This window comes from Neoarius graeffei, chromosome 13 (genome assembly GCF_027579695.1).
Source record: "Neoarius graeffei isolate fNeoGra1 chromosome 13, fNeoGra1.pri, whole genome shotgun sequence".
In the NCBI taxonomy this organism is placed as follows: Eukaryota; Metazoa; Chordata; class Actinopteri; order Siluriformes; family Ariidae; genus Neoarius; species Neoarius graeffei.
In genome coordinates this window covers 8,447,750-8,458,776 of record NC_083581.1, presented here as the reverse complement: position 1 = coordinate 8,458,776, position 11,027 = coordinate 8,447,750, and the positions used below count along the sequence as shown (strand labels likewise).

The following is an 11,027-nucleotide window of genomic DNA, read 5'->3' as shown; positions in this document are numbered from 1 at the left end:
TGTCACATCATATTTATACCCCAGGGAAACAAGATGTGATGAATTACTAATTAAATGTTCCTAGATACTCTGATCAACTTTATAAACTACAGTAGAAATGACAGAAATGCTTCAATTACATTTATTTTCTAGGAATTGTTATGGGTGCCAATAATTGTGCAACAGGTGATTTTATGAAAAATAATTATTTCTTAGTCAGGGATTTTTTTTTAATTCACTTGAGTTAAGGGTTACATTTTTCTACAATTTTCAGTGTGAGATTATGCTTCTGCAATAAAAATTGAATTTATTTTAAGGCTTTTAACACATCTTAACCGGGGTGCCAATAATTGTGGAGGGTGCTATACACACACACACACACACACACACACACACACACACACATATATATGCAAAACATTGTCCATTTGGCATTGTGGAGAACAGCTGAAATAATTCCAGCGAATCCACTCTGAAATGTCACTTGTCTGGCCAGCAGGTCTAGTTTTGCCGGTTTAAAGGCCATCCGCTTTTGATGTTGTAGCTCCCTTTGGTCATGCATGTCTTGGAACAACTGAAGCAACTCCTTCTCAATGTTGAGCAGCTCCTGGCTGCACTGACACTCTTAGCCACCTGTACTCTGACTGCTTGTTTGACAAGTTGCCTTTCGTAAATGTCAGCTTCCTCATTTTCTTCACCTCCACTGCACACACCAAATACCACTCAGCTGCATGCTGATTTATAAGGGAAATTAAGCTCTTGATTTTATAACAATAAAATGAGTGAGCACAGGAAAAACATTTTAATTAATTATTTAGCTTATTATTTGCTCATTCTTTCATGTGAATTTTTAATCATTCAATTGAAAAAGATGCTTGCAAAAAAAATCTTATAGTAGAAAAATGTTAAATAGTTTCACTTATTATTTACCATATTAGATACAGTGGTGCTTGAAAGTTTGTGAACCCTTTAGAATGTTCTATATTTCTGCATAAATATGACTTCAAATCATGAGGTGTTGCTTTCAGGTTATCGGACAGTTACAAGATGGATGAGTACAAGTATAACAGTATAGCCACAACACACACGTGTGTGTGTGTATGTGTGTGTGTGTGTGTGTGTATATATATATATATATATATATATATATATATATATATATATATATATATATATATATATATATATATATAAAATGTGTGTGTGAGTATAATTTTTTTTTCCCCGGGGGGGGAGGGGTTGCATGGCAAGCACTGAGTATACCCACTGCAAAAAAATAGACTACACCACTGATGCACACTTACAAGTGCACTGTCTCTGCAATATCCTGTATCAGTCAGTTTACGGGAGTAGTCTTTCCCCCACCGAATTAAACAAATTCAATCACATTATTGTGAATCCATTTTCTTTCTTTGTAGGCTAAGTTTATATCCGTTTGTGTCGGTGTATGTGTTCATATATGGTCCGCTTTGTGCGCAAATAGCGTAGGAATGTGTCGTTGACGTCACCCCCCATGCAGCGGGGGTGAAAATTCATCACTTCAGAGTGTTTAGTCCCCTACACGCCTAAACTGGGATCACGGATTAAGTGGTTAGCGTTGACTCGGTGCGAGTCAGGAAGGTGGCGCTATGCACAAGGGGAGCAAACCAAGGAGCTTTCTGCCGGGAGACAGAGAGAGGATTTAGCTGCTTTATGCAGAGCGGATCTGAATACTTCAAGTCTATTTTGTTACTGGTAAGTCACTAGGCTAGAGTGTTGTAGAACATTTTTTTAAATGTTTACTGAATAAAAACATCCTTAATTTTATCAAATGTACTCTACTCTATATTTCATTTCTTCTTTTGTTTTAATTTTCCTCCCTCCATCCCTCTTTGGATTTTAAATATAGTTTTTCCCCATGTCCAAATAATTCAAATACATATAAATAAAAACAGATAAGTAGTAACATAGACGTCGCCAGACCCATTTTAGGGTAGCTCCAGCCACCCTATCTTATGGCAAAGCCACCCTATATTTTTTGCCCTTTTTTAAATTATTTATATTTTTATTTTTTTTTCCCAAAAAAAACAAAGGCAGTAAAGCACTGAACATGAGCCATCAACAACGCAAGTTAATCCGAACAACAGTTTCTGCTTGCTTATTTATTGTTTAATGCAATATTATTAATATCGTTATGATTCCTCCTCATTGGCTCTGTGGCAAGCGTCACGTCGAGTGGTAGGCTAGTAGGACTTAAAAAACTACGCGGGCATTCTGCAGCAGGCGCGGTGCGGGCTTCGTTTGCGCAGGAATGCATGACACCTACCATTGTTTTTTTCACATTTTTGTAGTTTAGCTGGTGAAGTTGCTTCAGCAAGCAATTAAATGATGAAAGCAATTTTAAAATAGAATAGAAATGGTGGGAAGTGTGTCCCCAAGGTGTGATGCTCTTGAAATAATGAATTGATTGACAGCCTTAGTAGGTGCTCTGAAAAATGTTCGGCGCGCGCACAATACCTTTTCTCCTCTGGGTGCTAAGCTACCCCTGTCTCTCAAACCTAGTGACGTCCCTGAGTAGTAAATTAAAAATAAATTATGAAATAAAAAAATCCATTCTCCCTTGCCCCGAGTCTTATCATATGGGTCAAACCCATCAATCACAGCCAGTTTCTCCACATACTGTGCCCTTTCTGCAACTGGTAATGTACTCACATAACCAGAATTATCAGCCATCGTATCACTTTACTCTCGCTCGTACTTTGTTTTATATTGTGAGTATGTATGTATGCATGTACTTGGTCTTCCAATATGGCGCCTAACAAAATGTCGCGGTATGGTGACGTCACGCGGTAGCCCTGGATAGAAGAGAAAATGGGGGGAAAAAAGAAGATAAAGACAGAAAACGCAAGAAATCTGCTGCTACTTTGTCTCAAAATATTGGCGCCATGTTCTAAAAAAGGGCCAAAATGGGTAAGGTGCTGAGTGCAGGACTTTGTTTTTCTTTTGTTTACAACAGTAGTGGTAGATCGATCTGTCAGAGTGATCTGTGGGGGGTAGCATCAGCCCGTCCGTCAGTCTATGTGTGTCAGTGACACGCACACACAGAGATGAGTTAGGTGGCTTGATGGTTAGGTACTAGTAGCGTCGGACCTGGGGCTGCTTTTATTTTTTTTTCAGCTTGGGAAATCGGAGCTGTGGTGTGGTGTGAAGACAGTAAAATGCGAGATTTTAAGAGCACATGTTTTTCAGTCGTCATGGTAACATGGCATCATGGTAACATGACGCCCTGTCAGTGGTTTGGCATTTGGATCAGAGTGAAAAGAAACGTGTGCACTAGCTGAAAAATGAAAATGTTCAGACCAGTGTGTGTGAAAACACCCACTGTTGCTGCATTTGGGCAATTTTAAATTAATTATCCTTATAGGGCTGTGCGATATTATTTCAATCTCAGGATTACTTGAAACATTTATCTCAATTAGAAATTATTGTTGTTTTTTATGCTAAAGCATGAGCAGATCAGGAGTGTTCTGATGCCATAAACAACAACTGAAGTGAGCAACAGAGACAGACAACAACAGACAGACAGAGGAGGGGAGAGCAACAACAGAGACAGACAGAGGAGGGGAGAGCAACAACAGACAGACAGTGAAGGAGAGCAACAGAGACAGACAATTAAGAAGAGCAACAACAGACAGACAGTGGAGGGGAGAGCAACAACAGACAGACAATGAAGGAGAGCAACAGAGACAGATAATGAAGAAGAGCAACAACGGACAGACAGAGGAGGGGAGAGCAACAACAGACAGACAATGAAGGAGAGCAACAACAGAGACAGACAATGAAGGAGAGCAACAACAGACAGACAATAAAGGAGAGCAACAACAGACAGACAGAGGAGGGGAGAGCAACAACAGAGACAGACAATGAAGGAGAGCAACAGAGACAGGCAATGGAAAAGAGAAACAACAGACAACTGAGGTGAGCAACAGAGACAGACAATGAAGTCACAGCACAATTGTAGGAAGATAATAATAAGTTAGACAACAGAGAACTTATAACGAATAAAAAAAATGTCTAAATTAGAAGATTTGAAGTGTGCTCGTGTATTTGGGGGGTACGGGAGTAGGGGGCCAGATGAAGTCCACTTTTGGGGAAAAAAGATCCCCCCCCTCCACAATGCTGGCTACGGGCCTGAGTTTACTAAGGGGGCAATTAGAAATCGCAAGGGGGCAAATATTTTTCATATAGTGTGTAGTAGTGATGGCGGTCTGACGTGTTTCAAACAATTAACTGCGCCAACCACAAAACCACGGCCCCGAAGGTTGCTTTAGTCCGGGAAAATCATGTGACATATTACCAGGGCAGTTGCGCTTTATCAGCCCCCGTGCCCACCTGTTAACCCTCCCCTCCGATTTTCTCACAGACACGCGTTACAACCGGAAAGATGCCAAACATAAAAAACACACACACAAACCTACAGGCAAGTCCTTTACATTTAAAATACATACAAATAGCTCCGCGGCATGAAAACAAAACGTCAATGCAAGTCTAAGGTACTTGGCTCGGCGGCCAAATCATAATTAAAAAAAAAAAAAAATACTCGGCTGCACCAGTAATAGCCTTCCTGACTCGCACCGAGTCAACGCTAACCACTTAATCCATGATCCCAGTTTAGGCGTGTAGGGGACTAAACACTCTGAAGTGATGAATTTTCACCCCCGCTGCATGGGGGTGACGTCAACGACACATATTCTTACGCTATTTGCGCACAAAGCGGACCATATATGAACACATACACCAACATAAACGGATATAAACTTAGCCTACAAAGAAAGAAAATGGATTCACAATAATGTGATTGAATTTGTTTAATTCGGTGGGGGAAAGACTACTCCCGTAAACTGACTGCATATTACAGGATATTGCAGACAGTGCACTTGTAAGTGTACATGTAAAACCCCCGCCCGCACGACCCCTCCCCTTGTCCTTATCACAGGTCTGTGTGTGCGCGGCTGTGTTACACACACACCCACAATAACTAGTCCCCAGTAGTTAGGATTGATACATATGTCTAAAACAGGGTTAATATTAAATTCAGGCTTTTTGAAATAATCCTACCTTAATACAGTTGAATTCTACGATTGCAACGTAAGAATCATAACAACCAATCAGATTTGTTCTACCGTGCCAGTTTTAGTAGTGATTTACGTGAAATGTATTTTTGTGCAATGCGCAACCACTTAATATTTCGTATTTGAAAATGCAAATTATTAATACGTCTATAATACATTATACTTTCATAAGAAAACAATTAAGTGATCTGAGTCTCCGGCACGGTGGTGTAGTGGTTAGCGCTGTCGCCTCACAGCAAGAAGGTCCTGGGTTCGAGCCCCGGGGCCGGCGAGGGCCTTTCTGTGCGGAGTTTGCATGTTCTCCCCGTGTCCGCGTGGGTTTCCTCCGGGTGCTCCGGTTTCCCCCACAGTCCAAAGACATGCAGGTTAGGTTAACTGGTGACTCTAAATTGACCGTAGGTGTGAATGTGAGTGTGAATGGTTGTCTGTGTCTATGTGTCAGCCCTGTGATGACCTGGCGACTTGTCCAGGGTGTACCCCGCCTTTCGCCCGTAGTCAGCTGGGATAGGCTCCAGCTTGCCTGCGACCCTGTAGAAGGATAAAGCGGCTAGAGAGAATGAGAATGAGATGAGTCTCCGTTGAGGGGGCGGGGCTGTAGCCACGAGGGGGCGACGCCCCCTTTCGTCCCCCCATGGCGCCGGGCCTGCATCTATCTATCTGTCTGTCTGTCTGTCTCTGTGTCTATCTGTATGTCTCTCTCTCTTTCTCTATCTGTCCGCATGTTGTGTGTGTGTGTGTGTGTGTAAAACCCTGACAGCGTTTGGCCAGAGTGTCATGTTACACGGAGGCTATTCTCTCTCTCTCTCTCTCTCAATCTTTCTCTATCTGTCCGCATGTTGTGTGTGTGTGTGTGTGTGTGTGTGTGTAAAACCCTGACAGCGTTTGGCCAGAGTGTCATGTTACACTGAGGCTATTCTCTCTCTCTCTCTCACACAGGAAATGAAGAAAATAAAAAGGAATAAGAAAAAAATAAATAAAAAGAAAGAAAGGAGTTTGAAAGTGAAAAAGAAGAAAGCGAGACTGACATTGAGGAAGAAAGAAGAGAAAAAACAAATGAAAGAACAAATAAAATGAGTGCATGAGAGAGAGAAGAGAGAGAATGAGAGTGTCAGTGTATGAACAAAATAAAATATAAGAAGACTTCACACACACACACACACACACACACTTATGTACGCACACACACACAGGCAAAAATATTAGAATTGCACATTGGCAGTAGTGCATTAGCATTGTGTGTGTGTGTGTGTGTGTGTGTGTGTGTCTCCCCTCTGAAAAAACATGTGCAGAAAGGAATCGGAAACGTACGCGAGATTAGACCACATCCGCAAATTTAGGCATCTTAAAATGTTTTTATTAATGCCGAATAAAATATTCAGCACAAATTATATATGATAGACATAAATTAATATTTAATTTGGTTTTTCCACAGTTTATCCAAAGTCTCATTTTTTTTCAGGGTGTGTTCTGAGTGTTTGCCCTTAGCAGTTTACAAGAGACAGAAAAACAGGTTCTGAATGTTCTGGGGGATGCCTTTTGCATTTTTCAAAGACAGGTGAGAATGGTCCCTTTTCACTGAATGGGAGGTAGGGCAGCTTGCGCATTCCAGCCAAACGAGCTGTTACGCATTACAAAAGGTTAGACACCATACTGTAGTTTACCCTGTAAGACCCATTGTTTCAATATTACAACATCACTTTTAGTGATTTTAACAAAAGGTCTGCAAACATGTTTTTTTTTTTTCTCAAGACCACATTTACACCATAATGTAATCATATGAAAAATACCATTACAGACTGGTGGAGCAGTGTGCCGAAAATAATATGTATTTGGTCCAAGGTGTGGGGTTTTTTCATACGTCGCTGGCTCTTTTGCCAGTAGCGCATCACTTGCGCAGGTCTGGGGTTACCCTGCAATTTTCAGGTTGTTCTATTATTATTAGGCTACCGCATAAAAGCGGTCACATTGTGAGCTCAATACCTGTATACAGCGCTGAAATAAACATTTTGCAATGAATAAGAAGTGTTTTGAGTTAACACCATATTTTTAACACTTGAAGGCCCAAAGTGCAGACTTTAGTCTACAATGAAATCCCCCCCCCAAATTTGTGAATAAGTCTAACGTACTATTACCTGCCTCCCATTGTTGTGTGAAGAAGCCTAATTATTGTGTTACCTGAGAAATAGCCTCTTTGGCTACATCCACACGACAACGGCAACGAGATGTTATTTAAAAATATATCGCGTCCAAATGGGCAACAATCAGTAAAATATCAGGTCCATATGGCAACGCAACGCTTGCTGAAAACGATGCAATACACATGCCACACCTCTAGGGGCACTGTAAGACGGTCCCTTCGGAGACACCAGAACAATAGAAGAAGTAACGACGCATGCGCATAAACTATTATGCGCAAGACTTCATATTAGCCACAAAGTCAGGAAAATCTGTTTGTAAAATTACATTATAATGACCAAATACAATGAAAAGTATTTTTCCAGTCTCACCTGTGAAAGGTAATCCCATGTGATCTCGTTTGGACAGAAAACCTGTTGGTACAGTTAAACGCAGCTAATCTTTATTCTCCGCTTTGACCTTTCCAAAATGGCGGCGAGGATGACGTATGATTCTACGCGGAAGGCGGCGTCTTCAATGGTCCGGAATAAAGTGAATGATACACGTTGATGGAATTAATTTGTTGTTTCTCACATGTGAAAGGTAATCCCATATGATCTCGTTTGGACGGTAAACCTGTTGGTACAGTTAAACGCAGCTAATCCTTATTCTCTGCTTTGACCTCTCCAATATGGCGGCGAGGATGACGTATGATTCTACGCAGAAGGTGGCATCTTTAATGGTCCGGAATAAATTGGATTAATTTGCTCCTCTACGCCCTTTTTAAGGAATGTATTGTCGGACTTAAATCAACATCTGAAGAGGTGAGATCGCTCCTTTTTTCCCCTATTTTTGCTGGCGGGATTGCACCATTACACAATAAATATTCACAGTGAAAATATTTTGTAAGCGCGTTTCATGAACCAAGTTATAGGATTTGTTGACAACTCGCATCGCAATGAGAAGATCATTGGCACTACTGGTGTTAAGAATCAGACCATTTCATAAATGAATATTTTGCTGTAGAGCTGCAGTGTTTGTACAATTGCATGTTTTTGCTTCACTATTACTGTCACTATTCTGCTTCTTGCATTACTACTGTGAACTAACACTGAACATAATAATAATAATAATAATAATATCCAAGCTCGTGTTTCACTCTCACTAGTGCTCTGTAAGGCTTTTTCCTGGGGATATTCATTACACTTCTACCCGGCGTGAAGCACTCACAGTCATGTGGTTGTGACGTCATCGTAAACAAATCCGTTCTACTCATCCAGACGACTTCACAACGGCAACGTTGCCAGATCTTTCCACTCTGGAACCCGTTCTCAAAAAGATTGCGTTTTGGGCACCCAAAACGCCGGTGCCGTGTGGACGCCAGGCCTAAACGATAAGCAATTGTATCGGAGTCACCTGAATCCGTTGCCGTGTGGACAGGGCCTTTGTTTCTAACCCTAACCAGACTTCACAATGTCACAACCAAGGCAACCAAGAAGGATCAGTTCTAACCCTAACCCCAAATCCTGGATCTAACCCCAACCTGAGCTCACCCCTAATCCAACCCCTAGCCTTAGCCCCTAGCCCAAAACCTAGCCTCAAATAATAATGGAATAATAACCCAAATATAACATGGGGGTACTGACCAGGCACTTGTGGAGCATTGAGGATGGGGCTTGGGAAGGACAGTGCACAACACGGCCTTGGCCTAGGCCAGGACGTGGATCTTTCCAGAAACCCTAACCCTAACCCAAGTATGTGATTGAGCAGGACAGTTCAGACACAGAGGCCACATCAGATGAGAAGGAAGACACAATGCACATCAACCCCCCTTGTAATAAAAAAACAAAAAGTTGCAGATGTGGGCATAACACCTGGATCCACAGAGAAGGCGAAAGATGGCACTGTGTGGTTCCACCACAAAGTTGGAGATTTTTCTGTTCATGAAACTCCACAGACAGCATTCAATGGATCTGGAGGGCCAACAGAGTTTGCAACACGCAAAATCATGAGTTGCCTTCAAAGCTTCCTGTATTTGTTGGATATCAGCATGTTGTTGGCCATCAGAGACTGCACAGTCCAGGAGGGCCATAGAACAAATCCCAGCTGGCAGATGAGTGTCTTCGAGCTGATGGCGTTCCTCGCAATCCTTTTTCGAAGGGCTGCCAAGGGCTACATTGGTGCCATGCGACTCATGTGGGCCAATAGATTCGGCACCCCAGATATCAAAGCCATAATGCCCCTTAACCGCTTTCTTGAAATAAAGCGGTACCTTCGCTTCGACAACAAGGACACCCGCAAGGAGCGCATACAAACGGACAAATTTGCAGCAATTTCAGACATCTGGCAGGAGTTTGTTCAGAATTGTGTGTCGTCCTACAGTCCAGGGCAACATGTTACCATGCATGAGCAGTTATTTCCTTCAAAGGTTCGTTGTCCCTTTCTGCAGTACATTGCATCCAACCCTGACAAGTTTGGAATCAAGTTTTGGATTGCAGCAGATCTGGACACAAAATACATGTGTAATGCCATCCCTTACTTGGGAAAAGATCCCACTCGTCCAATGGGAGAGAGGCTATCAGAGAATGTTGTTTTGAAATTGATGGAACCATTTACCGTATGGACCAGGGAAGGACTGTAACTATGGATAATTTCTTCACCTCTCTGTCTTTGGCTAACAGGCTTCTTCAACGAAAAACAACTCTGCTTGGCACTATCAACAAAAATCGTCAGGAGCTACCAGCAACTGCAAAGGAAACCTCGGGGTGCCAGTTGTACTCCACACAGGTGTTCACATCTGGAAGTGCCTTGCTGATGGTGTTTGCAAAAAATAAAAAATAAATCTGTTTGTCTTCTGAGCACCATGTATCAGAAAGTGGAAATTGTGGACACCCAAAAACAAAAAACAAACACTGTTGTTGATTACAACCATTTCAAATGCAGCATTGATATCATGGACCAGAAATTACGCAACTACTTGGTGCGTGCAGGAACACGGAGATGGCCCATGGCTGTGTTTTACAACCTGCTTGACATGGCTGTCACAAATGCTCATGTCTTGTACACAGCATGTACAGGATCCAAAGAAAGTCCCCAATTGTTCATGCTGGAGCTTGCAGAGGAACTTCAAAACAGGCTTTTGCAGGAAAAGGCACAAGGGGAAGAACACAAACAGCAGCGTGAGATGAAAGTTTCTCAGAAGAAAAAGACAGTGCCAGGTGCACATACTCTGCAATAATAACAGAAGCACTGAACTTTGTGTACGCTGCCACAAATACACCTGTGGCAAATGTACCATAGGAAAGACTCACCATAGGAATGTGGAAACTACTAGATGGGACAATTGTATGCTACATTTCTGTGCTTTGTATAGCCTCCATGTGTAGTGAGCCTGCTTTTCTTAGTGTGAAATAAATGTTTATTTTCTTCCTGAAGTTATACCGTCTGTAGTTTTTCCAAGCTGAAATTGTGTTTTTTGGGGCACTAATTCCAGTCCTCTGTCCTCTGACATTGTGAGCTTGGCAGAGTAAATTGTCATTGAAATTGGGGTGTAACCTAAAACCAAATTACCATTCATGAATAGCAACCTCAGTGGGGGGTGGAGTGGCTGTTCCCAATACAATGGAGACAGTTAGCACCTTGAGAGGAATACACAATTTTTGTAGAGAGGAGGGGACATGCAGCAGAAGTGAAAATCTCTGGGCCTTTTAATGAACCGTGTTTATCACATACGGTAACACATTATCAACAAAGAAAGAAAAAAAAACAATGCCATGGATCAGGAAAAGAACCACAGCGCTGTGATTAGTTGGGCTATCAATG

General features: G+C 41.9%; 1 long non-coding RNA gene across 2 annotated transcripts; it reads left to right on the top strand.

The window, feature by feature from the left end:
* The first annotated feature begins 1,624 nt into the window (after positions 1 to 1,624).
* Positions 1,625 to 10,639, top strand: LOC132896402 (uncharacterized). Of its 2 annotated transcripts, XR_009656033.1 has the most exons (5): positions 1,625 to 1,713; positions 3,465 to 3,936; positions 6,550 to 6,645; positions 7,635 to 8,029; positions 8,374 to 10,639. It is a non-coding gene; the product is annotated as an uncharacterized LOC132896402 (long non-coding RNA). The 2 variants fall into 2 exon arrangements; XR_009656032.1 differs by lacking the exon at positions 6,550 to 6,645.
* The last annotated feature ends 388 nt before the right edge of the window (positions 10,640 to 11,027 follow it).